The 17067-nt window shown below is 43.6% G+C and overlaps 1 protein-coding gene across 5 annotated transcripts in view; it reads right to left on the bottom strand.

Annotated features, from left to right (window-relative positions):
* add2 (adducin 2 (beta)) overlaps positions 1–17067 on the bottom strand; it is a 133831-nt gene that overhangs the window by 77533 nt on the left and 39231 nt on the right. Inside the window, exon 1 of one of the 5 annotated variants that reach the window (XM_073060218.1) lies at positions 14116–14221. The exons of the other annotated variants lie outside the window; for them this stretch is intronic. The gene's annotated coding sequence lies outside the window, so the exon portion shown is untranslated. Of the gene's footprint in view, positions 1–14115; positions 14222–17067 lie in introns of those variants that run through there. 5 annotated transcript variants of the gene reach the window in all.

Genomic DNA, 17067 nt, shown 5'->3' with positions numbered 1-17067 from the left:
CTCAGTCTCTTCAGGAAGTAGAGATGGCTCTGACCCTTCTTGTAGACAGCCTCAGTGTTCTTTGACCAGTCCAGTTTATTGTCAATTCGTATCCCCAGGTATTTGCAATCCTCCACCATGTCCACACTGACCCCTTGGATGGAAATAGGGGTCACCAGTGCCTTAGCCCTCCTCAGGTCCACCACCAGCTCCTTAGATTTTTTCACATTAAGCTGCAGATGATTCTGCTCACACCATGTGACAAAGTTTCCCACCGTAGCCCTGTACTCCGCCTCATCTCCCTTGCTGAGATAGAGATGAACAATAGAATCAATGAAAAAATACACACAAATGAAGATTGACAAATGACTGATGTGCAGAAGAAGACAAACTGTGCAAATAATCGTTAGATGGGGGGGATGTTGTTGTAGTCTTGTTGCCATTTGCACAATTTTTTTTCACGTGGGGGGGTGATGATCATGTTGCCGTATGTGTGGTTTGTTTTTCATTTGTGCGTGGGGGGGTTTGAAAACTTTCTTTGAACAGCTTGCATGGTTTTCTTTGTTTCATGGCTACCTAGAGAAGATGAATCTTAGAGTTGTATACCACATACATTGATAATAAATGTACCTTTGAACCTTATAACAATTACAGCACGGAAACAGGCCATCTCGGCCCTTCTAGTCCGTGCCGAACGCTTACTCTCACTTAGTCCCACTGACCCGTACTCAGCTCATAATCCTCCATTCCTTTCCTGTCCATATACCTATCCAATTTTTTTTTTAAATGACAATATCGAACCTGCCTCTACCACTTCTACTGGAAGCTCATTCCACACAGCTACCACTCTCTGAGTAAAGAAGTTCCCCTCGTGTTACCCCTAAACTTTTGCCCCTTAACTCTAAACTCATGTCCTCGTTTGAATCTCCCCTACTCTCAATGGAAAAAGCCTATCCACGTCAACTCCAGCTATCCCCCTCATAATTTTAAATACCTCTATCAAGTTCCCCCCTCCCCAACCTTCTACACTCCAAAGAATAAAGACCTAACTTGTTCAACCTTTCTCTGTAACTTAGGTGCTGAAACCCAGGTAACATTCTAGTAAATCTCCTCTGTACTCTCTCTAATTTGTTGACAACTTTCCTATAATTCGGTGACCAGAACTGTACACAATACTCAAAAATTGGCCTCACCAATGCCTTGCACAATTTTAACATTACATCCCAACTCCTATACTCAATGCTCTGATTTATAAAGGCCAACATACCAAAAGCTTTCTTTATCACCCTATCCACATGAGATTCCACCTTCAGGGAACTATGCACCATTATTCCTAAATCACTCTGTTCTACTATATTCCTCAGTGCCCTACCATTTATGATGGAGGGATGGTGGGATAGAGGGATAGATTATATTGAGAACATGAGTTGTAGACTCTTTGAAGAATCCTTGAAGATAGGTTGAGTGAGCTGGGGCTTTTCTCTTTTGAGCAACGTAGGATGAGAAATGACTTGAAAGAGGTGTACAAGATGGTAAGAGGCATAGATAAAATAGAGAGCCAGAGACTTGGAAATAGCTGATAAGAAGGGGCATAATTTTAAGGAGATTGGAGGAAAATCTGGGGCGGGGAAAATGTCAGATATAGATTTTTGTTTTAACAGAGTGGTGGGTGAGTGGCAGAAGACACAGATACATTAGGGACATTTAAGAGACCCTTAGATAGGTATACATAGGATCAAAAAGTGGAGGGCTATGTGGGAGGGAAGGGTTAGATTGACATTACAGTAGGTTAAAAGGCCAGCACAACATTGTGGGCCAAAGGGCCTGTACTGTGCTACAAAAATCTTCAATCTACAAAAAATGTAATATTCTACAAAAATCTTCTATGAAAACAGCTGTCACATGCGGAGCAGATTACATAAGAGAAATGGAAATAATTTAAGTAGTGAACTTTCACTGATCAAAACAAAGACCAAGGACGTTCAATCAACGACTAAAACCTTGTAGTCCATACTTAAGCTGGGTCAGTCTGATGGAGTGGGTTTGGGCATTTCAATTGCAGTGATATTTGGAGACGCTGGGCATAACTCTGTACGTTTCTCTGCAGTTATGGAAAGGGAGAAGAATCAAGGTCCTGAATGGGGGGGTGGTGGTAGGGAGGGAAGGTCAATGTCAACATTATAAGACAGATCCTGGCAGGAGTAAACAGGGAGTAGCTACTTGTAGTTATGTCTACAGCCAGCAACAGTGTAGGAGCCACGTATCTATTTTCTTTATGAACAAGAACCAGAGGCAGCCAGAATGGGTTTTTTGTAGTGGTTACTTGAAAACAAACCAAAACTGCTCAGAGACTAAACTTGGTGAGGCAGGCGGCTTTGACCCTGTATGGCACACTATCCACAATAAAGAAGTTCTAAGTCGAGGAAAGTACGTTCAATCCTTCATTAAAAAACCAGAAAAGACAAACAACCTTCTAAAGGTAAAAAAACTAACAAAACTATAGCTAGCTACATAAAGAAATAAGTAGCATTAGCTATCTTAATGTATTCAAAAAATTAACATTCTTAATTACAGTAAGCGGTCAACAAATAAAATCAACCCTGGCTTATCCCTTGCCTCAATCTCGCATAAACTGACTTTAAGACAAAGCGTGAATACGTAACAATTATCTTTGCTTCTACCGCACCTCCCCACACCCATGTGAAAAATTACCCACAACAAATGCTCAACACAAACTACAATACAGACAGACAGACAGAAAATCGATACACGGCTCCGACAAACAGGAATCACTCAGCAGTGAAACTGCAAGAGTTCAGGGCCAAAGTGCTTTGGCAAGTGAAAAGACCCAAAGTCCAAAGAACTCTGGATGTCAAGGGATATTGAGAGCTGGATAAAGCTCCATAAAACACCATAGGATGGGTACAAAGAAGTGAAAATGGGGAAGACTGTCAGTATAAAAAGTGTTTGGGGGATGAGAGTCAAACAGTACATTAGGAGAGCAAAAAATGAACTTGGAATAAGACTGAGGACAAGCTTAAAGAAAATCTCAATGGAGTGTTATATTAAAGGCAAGGAGTCACCAGGGAAAGAGTTGGGCCCACTAAGGCCCCTCAGTGCTTTGCGACATAGAAGGTTGGTGAGGTCTGAAATGAATTCTTCTGTAGTCACTAAGAAGAAGGATATTGTGGTGGGGGATTTTTCAAAGGAGGACTGCGAAATTCTGGAATGCATCATTGTGAAGGAAGAGAAGGTACGAGGTGTCACAGCAGGCTGAAAGGTGGAGAAATTCCCAGGGTCCAATGGCATTTATCCATGGCTGCTGTGTGGGACAAGAGAAAGGAATGTGATGATAATAAGCCAAACAAGCTTCTTTAACACAAGAGGTTCAGCAGATGCTGGCAATCCAGAGCAACACACACAAAATGCTGGAGGAGCTCAGCAGGTCAGGCAGCTGAGTATTCTGTGGAGGGGAATACACACTTGACTGTGTATTCCTCTCCATAGATGCTGCCTGACCTGCTGAGATCCTTCATCATTTTCTAGCTGCTGCATAAGAGACAGGTTGTTGAAAGACTATTGAAGGATTCCCTAATACAAGATGGAATCTTGACCTCACAACCTACTTCATTATGACCTTGCACCTTATTTGTCTGACATGCACTGCACTTTCTCCGTTACTGTAACACTTCATTCTACTTGCTTTTATTGTTTTACCTTGTACTAACTCAAACCACTGATGTGAGGACACTATCCATATGGACTTCATGTAATACGACAATAAGAAACTAATTTATGATTTTACTCTGTACGTGGTGGTCTGGGGCACAGTAATACCGTCTGGGTAGCCTCTAACCCGATGACATGAACCTCAATTTCTCCTTCTGGTAAAAAAAAATGTTTCCCTCCACCTGCCATTTTCTTCTGGCCTCTTACCTCTTCTCACCTGCCTATCATCTCTCCTGGTGCCCCTTCTCCTTTCCTTTCTCCTATGGTCCACTCTCCTCTCCTACTAGGTTCCTTCCTTTCCAGCCCTTTACCTTTACCCACCTGTCTTCACCTTCTAGCTATCCTCCTTCCCCTCCCTCTACCTTTTTACTCTGGCATCTTCACCCTTCTTATCCAGTCCTTGAGAAGGGTCTCGGCCTGAAACATCGACTGTTTGTTCATTTCCATAGATACCGCCCGACCTGCTGAGTTCCTCCAGCATTGCTCTGGATCTCCAGCATCTACAGAATTTCTTGTGCTTATGATTTGTATATTTAATATTTTTCTCCTTCTGGTTCAATATGAAATTGATGTACATTTTCACACAATAGCAGTGAAAACTCCAGGAACTTGTCAGCTGCAAAATACACCTGAAATTATCACCATCTGGGACCTCCCAAACTGTATCATTGATCTTTGCACAACAACCACACAATGACGAAGACTAAGGTAAAATTACTGATGCATTTTAGTGTTATTGATATTTTTCCACTCTCATTTCACATAGAATTATTTCAATATTAGTGAATACGTCTTAATTGCCAAGGCTAATTCAGACTCCCCGATGCCTCTCCTTTAAGTTAATCTTTGAAACCTGGAACTCTGACCAAGCAACACACACAAAATGCTGGAGGAACTCAGCGACTCAGGCAGCGAATACGGAGGGGAATAAATGGTTAATGTTTTGGGCTGGTGGTGCTGAATTGGCAGTTTATGGGCTGTCAGATGTTCAGTTTCGACATGCCTTACCTCTCTTCAACCACTTCCACAGAGATGAAGTGTTTTGAGAGGTTGGTGATGAAACACATCAACTCTTGCCTGTGAAGCAACTTGGATCTGCTCCAATTTGCCTACCAGGGCAACGGGTCCACAGTATATACCACCTCATTGGCTCTTCACTCAACCCTGGAACATCCAGATAGCAAAGATGCGGACATCAGGATGCTGTTTATTGACCACAGCTCAGCATTCAATACCTTCATCTCCTTAGAGCTAATCAATAAGCTTCAAGACATTGGCCTCAATGCCTCCTTGTGCAACTAGATCCTCGAGTTCCTCACTTGCAGACCCCAGTAATTTTGGATTGGCAACAACGTCTCCTTCACGACCTCCACCAGCACAAGTGCACCACAAGGTTATGTGCTTAGTCCCCTGCTCTACTCGCTGTTATTATTTCAGAGGATAATACATTCACTTGAACTTTGAATCTTTAATTCACTGTATCTTAAAGGAAAAGATATTATACAGTATAAACGCAAGAGATTCTGCAGATATTGGAAATCCAAAGCAACAGACTCAAAATGCTGGAGGAACTCAGCAGGTCAGGAGAGGAATAAACAGTCTCTGTTTCAGGGTGAGACCCTTCATCAGGACTGGAAAGGAAGGGGGAAGAAGCCAGAATCAGAAGAAAGGTGGGGGAAGGGAAGGAAAGGAGAAAAAGCTGGCAGGTGATAGGTGAGGGGGTGATGGGTAGGTGGAAGTGGGAGGATGAAGAGAGCAGCTGGGAGGTGAAAAGTGGAAGGGATAAAAGGCTAAAGAAGAAGAGGAAAACTGATTGGAAAGGACAGTGGACTATGGGAGAAAGGGGAGGAGGAGGGGTACCAGAGGGAGGTGATAGGCAGTGAGAAAAGGAAAAGGGGTAGGAGAGGAGCCAGAATGGGGAATGAAGTGAAAAATGAACAAGCTTTCGGCCATCCACTCTCATCTTTCCTCTGAGGGCTTGGTGTTAAAAGATGTATTGCTTAAATAACTTCTCACTGTGAAGCTTTACTCTGTTCAGTGCACTAGGTAAATGCAGCTTGTCAACTCTATTACCAATCACTGAAGAAATTTCTCCTCCCTTTGCTTGGATGATACCTCTGATCTCAGAGGTGAAGGGGCAATTGGTAACCAGGCAATGTTTTAAAGCTGGTAATTTAAAGCTCTCCTTCACACATTCTATCAGTCTGTTGTAACCGTACAATCTTCTATGCAGTGGTGTGCTGGGGCAATGACATCAACCTGGGTAATGCCAACAGGCTCAATAAGCTGATTAGAAAGGCTAGGTCTGTTATAGGAGTCATATTAGACACACTGGAGGCTGTGGTAGAACAAATCCTGGCCAATATTTCCCACCCTCTGCTTGCCACCTTGGCTGAACAGAGGAGCACTTTTAGTAATAGACTAAGGCAACTGCGCTGCTCCAAAGTGTGCTACATGAGGTCATTCTTACCCTTGGCCATTAGACTCCATAATGAGTCAACCTATAGCCAGGGAAGTGATAACCCCCTCCTGTCAGGCTGTTTGTGGTAACTTCTACTTCTCTTCTGATGTTTATATCTCTGCACTTGTAATGCTACTGTGGCACTAATTTCCTTTGGGATCAATAAAGTATCTATCTGTCTACACGAGGAAATCTGCAGATGCTGGAAATTCAAACAACACACACAAAATGCTGGTGTGTCACTAACGAAGTCCTGATGAAGGGTCTTGGCCCGAAACATCGACAGTGCTTCTCCTTATAGATGCTGCCTGGCCTGCTGTGTTCCACCAGCATTTTGTGTGTGTTATCTATCTGTCTATCTAGGATGTGAAGGGGAAGGGTGCATCAGGATATCTGGTGTAAAATCATGGCACTGATAGATTGCCGAGAACATATGGTTTCATTTCAACTGAAATCAATCAGACTGAAAGCTGGTAGGTTTCTACAATAGCTTTCAGGGTGTATTCTGGAGCTGTAGTATATATACCAAATACTAATTTCAACAACAGCCAGTGTTCAGACCTGAATGTGGGATTGTAGACTGAATTTAAAATGCAGTTCTGAACAATGGGTTTCCTGAAGCTTCATTTTGGGGTTGATTACAAACAAGGAAACACTTCACTTGGACCTCAGATTCCTGTATGAATGCAGACCAGAGTTGATGGGAATTAGCATTCATTTTGGGTGCCTGGAATCTGGATGTGAAGATGAAATTTATATGTATTCAAAGGAAGCATTGTAGATACATTGTAACTACAGAAATTTCCTGCTGTTGCCCTTGATCCTTAGCATAAAAAATGGCATGTAATGTTGGGTCAGGTGACCTCTTCTTTCAAGAGTGTCTCAAGTATGATGCCTGCTGCTTGCTTTGCTGAATAAAGACTTCTATATCAGGACATCATGGGATGTGGTGAGAGAGCAGGTGTATGGGGTTGAATGGGGTCCAGGATCAGCCATGATGCAATACCTTCATCTGATTACTACCATCAGAGAGGAGGTACAGAAGCCTGAAGACCCAGTTCAATGTTTTAGGAACAGCTTCTTCGGCTCCACCATCAGATTTCTGAACGTCCATGAACACTGCCTCTCTATTCCTCCTTTGCACTATTTATTACCATTATTGCAACTTACTGCAATCTTTTATGTTTGGCGTCATATTGCGGCCACAAAACAACGAGTTTCATGACGCGTGTCAGTGATAATAAACCTGATTATGATTAGGCAGATCTCGATTTTCTGCTGTTCGGTTAGGGGAGATCACAGCAAGTTTCAGCCACATTTATTCAAGGGAAATCTGCAACAGGATCAGACCTATCCCACACAAGCATGGCAATCTGGGATGTATCCATAGCGATAAGGAGAGGCTGGACTAACTTGGATTGGTTTCCCCAGAGCGGAGGCTGAGGGACGACCTGACAGAAGCTTATGAAATGATGAGATTTGTAGATAGGGTAGAATCTCCTTCACAGGGTGGAAAAGTCAAAGGTGTAGCTTTGAGGTGAGAGAGGGAAAGGGAAAGTTTCAAGGAGATGAGTGAGCTGTGTTTTTTTTCCCCCACAGAATGGGAGGTGCCTGGAACAGACTGCCAGTAGTGGTGGTGGGCAACAGAAGCAGAACCAGAACCAGGTTCCATATCTCAAGACATTTGTTGCTTTGCAGCAGCAGTACAATGCAATACATAATAACAGGGGGGAAAACTGTGAATTACAGCAAGTATATATGTATTAAATAGTTAAATTAAATAAGTAGTGCAAAAATGGAAACAGAAATTTAGTGATGTAGTGTCCCTGGGTTCAACGCCCAATCAGAAATCGGATGGCAGAGGGGAGGAAGCTGTTCCTGAATCGTTTGGTGCATGCCTTCAGGCTCTTGTACCTCCTCCCTGATGGTAGCAACAAGAACAGTACATAGGTCCTTAATGATGGATGCCGCCTGTTTTGTGACATCGCTCCTTGAAGATGTCCTGGATACCACGGAGGCTAGTGCCCGTAGTAAAGTTTAAAGTAGACTGGATTAGATTGGATTATTATCATATACACCAGGGTGCTATGTAATTCTTTGCATGAAGTTCACAGAGAAAACAGTGCAAACGTGGCACTAATAGACACAACAAATAAATGCACTGATGAACACAGAGCAGCAGATTGATGCAAAGATTGTAGGCAGTCACGTATATATAGCTGGGGTCTCTCTCTTTATAAATATAGCTAGATTCTATTGTATTTCTTTATTTTTCCCCATGAATGCCCACGAGAAAATGAATCTTAAGTACAGTACTGTGCAGAAGTCTTAGATATGTGTAGGATGCCTGACATTTTTGCACAGTACTGTATTTGTCAACGTGGAGCGGAGAGCGAGTTTGTAAATCTGGCGGGAAGAAAGGAAGGCCAGGTGGGAGGACCGCACATATATATCACTCACATATATCATGAAATTTGTTTTTTTTCTTGTGGTAGCAGCGCAATACATTAAATTACCACAGTACTGCGCAAATGTCTTAGGCTATATATATATATGTGTGTGTGTATATACACAAACACATATATACATACACACATATATATAAATATTTACAGATCAAGGATCAAGTTTATTTGCCGTATACATTTAGATGAATTAGGGATCATGAACATGCACAGAATTGAGGAATATAGGCTGTGTACAGATAGATGGGATTAGTTTAAATTGATATAGTCAGCACAGACATGATGGGCTGAAAGGCCTGCTCCTGCACTGTACTATTTGTTCTATGTTCTATCTCCAGCCACCTCCCACCTTTGGTGACAGTTCTTCCCATGCAAATCCCACATGGCTTGTGATGGAAGCTGTTTTCTTCCAGTGTTTAATCAGCAGGATGGGAGGCGTTCATTTGAATTCCAAATGCAAGATTCTGCAGAATACTGGGAATCCAGGGAAACTCAGCAGCTCAGGCAGCCTTGACCGAAAGCATTAAACAGTCGATGTTTTGGGCTGAGAGCCTTCATCAGGTCCACACCAGGACCACCAGACTCAAAAACAGTTACTTTCCCCATGCAGTGAGACTGTTCAACACCTCCACCCACTAACCCACCACTCCACAACCCCCAGCTCTACTACTTTATCAGCTCCTATCAGACGCTCTTGTACAGACCTAGCGACATATATAAACTATCTTATTTATTTATTTATATTTATTGGGTTTCTTTACGATATTATGATTTTTTCTGCACTGCGTCGGATCCAGAATAACAATTATTTCAATCTTCTTTATATTTTTGTACTGGAAATGACATTAAACAACCTTGAATGGGGCAGAAGCCAGAAACTGGGGGAGGGGAGGAGTACCAGCTGGTAGGGGGTGATAAGTGAAGGCAGGTGAGTGGGGGGGGGGAGGGAGATGGGTGTGAAACAGGGTGACGTGAGAAACTGGGAGGTGATAAGTAGGAAAAAAATGATGGAACTGGTCTGAAGGAAATGAAGATGCAGCCTGATCTTTTGAATTCTGCAGGTGCCAATGTGAAGATGCAGCGCGCAGTGGAAGGGTGTGGTCCGCACATTTCACAGGCGATAGCAAAGGGAATTGCTATATTTACATACTTGGAGATAGAACCGATCGACTCCACCCACCAACAAATGCAACTGTGAAAGACAGCCAGTTGGCCCCCTTCCCCCTCCAATTTCCTCTGGAGCTGCAAACAGGCAAACATCTCATTCAGTTGTTAAAAATACCTCGGCGTTTGATTTCCACCAGCGCACAGGAATGCTCCAGTGAGACACCACGGATAATGAAGCAAAGGAAGCTCTTTGTGTATGAAAGGACAAGCATTTCGCACTTAGGTGGCAAGGGAAGCCCGGCAAGGTTGTACAAAGGATCAGGGAAAGGCCAACAATGGAGGATATACACTCACTGACCACTTTATTAGGTACACCTGCTCATTAATGCAAATATCTAATCGGCCAATCATATGGCAGCGACTCGATGCACTAAAGCACGCAGACGTGGTCAAGAGGGTCAACTGATGTTCAGAGCACACATCAGAATGGGGAAGAAATGTGATCTAAGTGACTTTGACCATGGAACCATACGGTTTGAGTATCTCAGAAACTGCTGACCTCCTGGGATTTTCACACACACACACAGCAATCTCTAGTCCAGAGGTTCCCAGCCTTTTTTTTAATGCCGTGGACCAAAGCCATTAGACAAGGGGTCCACGGACACCAGGATGGGAACCCATGCTCGAGAGTTTACACAGAATGGTGCGAAAGACAAAAAAACATCCAGAGAGCGTCAGTTCTGTGGGTGGAAACACCTTGCTAATGGGAGTGAGAAGAGAATGGCCAGACTGGTTCAAGCTGTTAGGAAGGTGAAAGTAACTCAAGTAGCCATGCGTTACAACTGTGGTGTGCAGAAGAGCATCTCTGAACACACATCGAACCTTGAAATGGAAGAGCAGCTGAATTCCACAAGCAGGAGGTACCCAATAAAGTGGTCACTGAGTGTTTATTTAAATGGACAGAAAACCAAACACCAAATTATTCGATGGGCACATAAAATATTAAGGATTAGCTGTATTTGTCATACAGACATTGGATCATACAAAGAAATGTGCTGATTGCGTCAAATCTGCGAAGATTAGGCTGGGCAGTTCGCAAGAGATGCCATGCCTCTGGCGCCAACGTGGCATGCACGCAACTCATTATCCCTAAACCTTACGTCTTTTTGGAATGTGGGAATAAATAAGAGCACACCCGCAGGGCAGCTGCTTAATTGTACCAAAATGTACTGGTCCTGATGTGTCTCAATTAACCAGAATCCACTGCATAGCGCACACTTCATCGGCCAATGATTTATGTCAGAGGACGGGGGGGGGGGGGCGGGGGGAGAAAGAGAGAGAAAGAGTATGGGAAGCTAAAAACCAGTTATCGTAGCTCTAGAAAAACAAAAGAACCCGAAACCAAATGTGAAATTTAGGGCTGGGCTACATTATAGCATAGTGATTAATGCATTGCTTTACAAGGCCAGTGATCACCGACCAGAGTTCGATTCCCGCCGTCGTCTGGAAGGTGCTTGCAAGTCCTCCCCACGACTGTGTGTATTTCCTCCAGATGTGCTAGTTCCACTTTCCAAAGAAGTACGGTTAGGAGCAGGGTTAGTAAATTGTGGGCATGCTGTGCTGGCATGGGAAGCATGGCAATGCTAGCGGGATGCCCAGCACAAACCTTGTCGATTTGATTTGATGCAAACAACAGATTTCATTGTATGTTTCAATGTTTTGGCATCATTATCGTCATCATTATGTGCAGTGTCATATGACATAGGCGATCATAGTCTCGTGGCCATGATGGTTCTTGGCAAACCTTTCTACAGAAGTGGTTTGGCACTGCCTTCTTCTGGCCAGTGCTTTTACAAGACGGGTGACCCCAGTCATTATCAACACTCTTAAGTGGTCGCCAATGTTCCCTCCAAGGTGTACGCGAGTGTGCACGCGCACACGTCTTTTGCTACTAGCGCACAAAGGAATTTAAACTGCACACAAAAGATTGTCGCCCTCTACCTCATTGGCATGTTAAGTACATTTCATGATCATACACAATCACATTTCCTTTTCTGGTTTCTGATGCAGATGGAATTGACAACATGGAGTTTGTGATGATTTGTCTGCTGATTTTAGAACTAGCTTATTTATACAGTTTTTATTGGAGAAATCATTGATTCACTATGTCGAATTCCAAGAAGCAAAGGGCGTGAAGTGCTAAAGAACTGCTAGATCATTTACAGTGGAATGGCTTTATGGAACAGTAGAAACTGCTACACTGAAAGCTCATGAGGTCAGGTACGTGCAGCTATGAGAAATAATTATGTACATTACAGAAACTGGTGTTACCTGCGTGTATTGTTGTGATGCAAAACTTGCTGGAGAACTTGCAAGTGGGAAGAAGTGGAGTGATTTTTGGAAAAGTTGACGTTTTAAACATCATTTAGCAAGGAAATCACATATGGAAGGCGTGCAATAGCTCTGACAATAAAATCCTTCATTACTCGCCTCAGGTGTGTTATGTATGTTTTGGGAGAGTGCAGATGAATGAGAACAAAAACAATCAAACCCAGAGGAGACCGATGTTCTTACTGACAGTGTTTTGCTACCTGTTAAAATGAGTACCTCTGTATATAAAATTCAGTGCACACATGTTGTTACTGGGCAAAAAATTGCACGGCACAAGATTTTTGCGCACACTGGTCATCACAAATTACAGGGAACATTGGTGGTTGCATCACCATGACTCGTGATCTGCACTGGCTGCTCATTCGATCATCCACCGCCTGCTCCCATGACGTGAACCTGATTGGGGAGCTAAGCAGGTGCTACACCTTGCCCAAGGGTGACCTGCAGGCTAGCGGAAGGAAAGAGCACCCAACACCTCCTTAATTAGAGACGTATCTCCACCCAGTCAACCACATTTTGATGTACATGTAACAAAAAAGGTTATCTTTGAAAAAATGAAACAGATCCAGCACAGAGACTAAAATAACGAATGGTGACGTGAAGGTAAAAAGAGACGGATTACCTTGAGCAACTTTAGTGGAGAAATGCAGATATATTTATGGAGCTGAAGTGGCCACAGTAACATGGCAAGTGTCAGAGTGAATGGCTACATGCCCAAAGTACTCCGAACTTTAGATTTTAGAGATGCAGAACAGTCACAGATCCTACTGCCCCAACAAGACTGTACCACCCAATTACACCCATGTGACCAATTAAGCTACTCTTACATTTTCAGAATGTGGGAGGACACCAGGGCACCTGGAGGAAACCCATGTAGTCACAGGGAGACAAATTAGACAGATTTTAACCTCAAAGTCAAATTAATTTATTATCAAATTTCATATACTACCAGATACAGTACTATGCAAGTCTCATATGTATAACTGGAGTGCCTAAGACTTTTGCACAGCACAGTTGTAATTTTATGTATTACAAAAGAAAACAAATTTCATGACACATGTGAGTGGTGATGAACCCAATTCTGATGTGGGTCTCTATTATGGCCTGAGAGTGGGAAGGGGGCAGGGAGAGGGGAATCAGGTTTGGGAAAAGAGAAAGGGAATGGGGAGCTCCAGAGAGAGATTCGGTAATGATCAATAAACCAATCATTTGGAATCAAATGACCTTGCCTGGTGTCTCAGGGATGGGTGTATCTGCGCCTGTGCTACCCCTCCACTATGGCCACTCCTTGAATGTCACCTATCCCACACCCCTCCCGCGATGCTCCATCCTCGCCATTCCCAACATCTTTTGCTCCCACCAGATTTACAAACTCGCTCTCCGATCCACATTAACAGTATTGTGCAATAGTCTCAGGTACCCTCTATATATGTGCCCAAGACTTTTGCACAGTGCTGTACATCATTGTGATTCATTTTCTTGCAGGCATTCATAGGAAAATTAAAGAATTACTATAGAATCTATAAAAAAAAGCACTCATAAACAAAGACTGACAAACAATTTTCAAAAGACAACAAACTATGCAAGTAAAAAATCAATACCTACACACAATTTCTACATTTCATAAGATATAGGAACAGTTCCACAATTTGGCCCAATAACACTCAACTGGATTAAATCCCATTTGCTACTTTTGTCATCTGACCACAGCATCTAACTTCTCCCGCAGTCACTTCTGTGCCAATCAACATTTGCAGTCATCTCTAAGCTTCTTTAAATTTCTTCTAACCTCCTGGTCAAGGTCTTCATCTCGGCTCTAGTACAGGAAACTTTCACAACCGTCTGTGCATATTCAGCTTGCTTACTTCTCTCCTGAGTGTTAATCATTCAGTTTATGTTTACCAACACCAGAATAAGGTTGAAAATGAGGTCCACTCAGAGTTTTTACAAAAGCATGTGATTCATTGAACAGATAGCTCCTACCTGCACTCTGATTGTAAATGCAGCACCGTCCCTTCTGTGCACTCGAGTGCTCTTTCCGCCGATGTTTGTTGGACTGTCAAAACAAGCCCAGCCCCACAAGCAGCCGCCAGTCAGATAAAAGCAGCTCAGGGTTGTGCAATACACAGTGGGGCAGCGGGCAGAACACCACTTCCCATTTACCAGCTGCTGGCCATGATACAAGCCTCTCGGTTCTCTCATTGTAACTGAGGTCGTATCATCGTCCTCCGGGAGAGTGCTGGACCCAGATAAAGGAGCCCGGGCTGGCTGGTGGAGATACGGGATTATCGGAGCCATAAACGTAATCGGGCAGCATGGCAACGTAGTGGTTAGCGAGATACTTTACCTCCCCAGCGATCTCTGTGACCCGGGTTCAATTCCCGGCGCTGCCTGTAAGGGGGCTTGTACATATGTTCTCCCCGTGGGTTTCGTCCCACAATCTAAAGTTAGTTAGTTAGTGATATGCGATGTTGGGAGCGTGGCGACGCTTCCTCCCCCACCCCCCAGCACGTTTCGGAAACAACACATTTCACTTTACGTCTCGATATACACATGACAAATGAAAGTAATCTTTAATCTCTAAGTACTCACAAAAGGAAGATTGCTTAATACAATACCCGGTGTGATTCACGAGGCTGGTTAACGAGGGCTCAGTCCACTGCGTGCTGAGGCACAGTAAGAAAGGTGTTTAGCTGGTGGGGCGACGGGGGTTGGGAACCAGCTACCCACCTCCTGCCCCCTCCAAAGCCTTGTCCCAAAAGCTGCTGGTCGACCGTCACCTCTGTTCCAAGAGCCCGATGGTTGAGGGGCAATGGCTGTTCCAGACAGCTTTTGATTACATGTTGGGATTAGTTTATTATTGTCAGTGAAAAGCTTGTCTTGCATACCGTTTATGCAGAACAGATCATTACACAGTACACTGAGGCCCAAATGGGAACTACAATGCAAAATTGGGCTTGATGTGCGGTGCTGAAATGGATGGAGAACTGGTTGCAGTTGGGAAACAGTCAACAGGAATAAACTAGTCTCATGTGGAGACAGTGACAAGCCAGGTACCACAAGCAACAGGTCGGATGAGGGAATTAAAATGCTGTGTGAGAGAACAGATATGACAACGTTGGGTGGGGCAGTGAGTTGTGAGGAACAGGAAACCTCAAGTTTGATATGAACAGGATGAGGGATTGGGCAGATTCGTGGCAGATGCAATAATAACAGATAAATGCGAGATTACCCGCTCAAGTGGCAACAACAGGAAGGCTGATTATTATTTGAATGCTGACACGTTAGGAGGGGAGGAGGGGCGAGGAGATCTGATGCCTTTGTACACGGGTCGATGAAAGCAGGCGTACAGGTGCAACAAGCAAAGAAAGCAAAGCAAAATGTGTACGTTGGCCTTTGTGTAAAGTGGATTTGAGTGAGCATTATGACAGTGCAACAAAGACTGAGTCCTGTGATGACGGGACTGACACAAGAAGAGAATGTGCACCAACTATTCTCACACTGACCGGAGTGAAGGGATCCCACCAAACTCTAACTGGACTGGATACACAAGCGGAGGTGCCCAATGGGCAGGTTACTCAGGACAAAGGATCACAGTCTCTGGATAGGGGGATGCACAGTGGAGATTATCTGTACTGGTTGCATCAGGACCTTGTATGGAAACACTAGTGCCCAGGAATGGAGTGGCTACAGGAAGTGGGAGATACAGCCCACTCTATCACAGGCAAAGCCCTCCCCAAATGCTGAGTTCATTTACATGGGGCACTGCCACAAGAAAGCAGCATCCGTGACCATTCAGGCCACGGTCTCTTCTCTCTACTATCATCGAACAGGAGGGACAGAAGCCACACCACCTGGCTCAGGAACAGTTAATACCTACAACTATCAGGCTTCTGAACCAGTGTGGATAACTTCAATCACCAATACTCTCAACTAATTCTACAATCTACAAACTCACTCTACAGTTCTCAGTGTTATTTTTATAGTTGCAAGGTTTGTCTTTTCTACATTGGCTGTTTATCAGTCTTGGTCTGCTTAGGTACACTTTCTGTAAACTTTATTGTATTTTGTTTTTTCCCTGTAAACGCCTACAAGAAAATTAATCTCAAGGTAGTATATGGCAAAAGTCTTAGGCACATATATATATAGACAGAGCATAGCAAAGCAACTGAACCCGATGATCGGATGACAATTTAAGCGCCGGGCTGAATTTGGAAAGGTCAGGTACAGGCTGAATCGAGGCAGCAGGATCCAGGCCCCAGAGCATATTGAAACGACTCAACTGGATGTTTGGGTGATATTCTAGGGGACGAGCCAGAGTGAAAAAGTCAGGGTGTCGGGTCCCAGGGTTGAGGACGGGCCGGTTTGGCTCACTGTTCCACTCTGTGCGGAACTGAGGGTCTGGGGACGGACTCAGTTCAGAAAGCTAGTTCCTTGTGTTTATTGTTTGTGTGTTTTGTTTTTACTTCTCTGTGCATTGGGTATTTGACAATCTTTTGTTTAAATGGGTTTCTTTGCTTCGTGGCTGCCTGTAAGGAGACAAATCTTACGGTTGTGTAATGTATACATAATTTGAAAATAAATAGGGTTAAATTGGGGTTTGCTGGGCAGCACAGCTCGAGGGGTTCAGAAGGGGCCTATCTGTAAATCTCTAAATAAATGAAATAAATTATTTTTCAATCATCCATATGCTATCTAAGAGTCTCTTAAATGTCCCTAATATACTTGTCTCTCTTACCACCCCAGCAGTACATTCCATACACTCACCACTCTGTTTAAAAAAACTTACCTCTGTCATTCCCCCTATACTTTCCTCCAATCACCTTAAAATTATCTCCCCCTCATATTAGTTATTTTTTTAAAAGACCCTGGTTGTCCACTCAATCTACGCCTCTTTTCATCTTGCACAGCTCATCGTCCAAATAGAAGAGTCCT

This window comes from Hemitrygon akajei, chromosome 1 (assembly GCF_048418815.1).
Source record: "Hemitrygon akajei chromosome 1, sHemAka1.3, whole genome shotgun sequence".
Classification (NCBI taxonomy): domain Eukaryota; kingdom Metazoa; phylum Chordata; class Chondrichthyes; order Myliobatiformes; family Dasyatidae; genus Hemitrygon; species Hemitrygon akajei.
The sequence above is the reverse complement of the archived record's forward strand: the minus strand, read 5'-3'. Positions and strand labels throughout refer to the sequence as shown.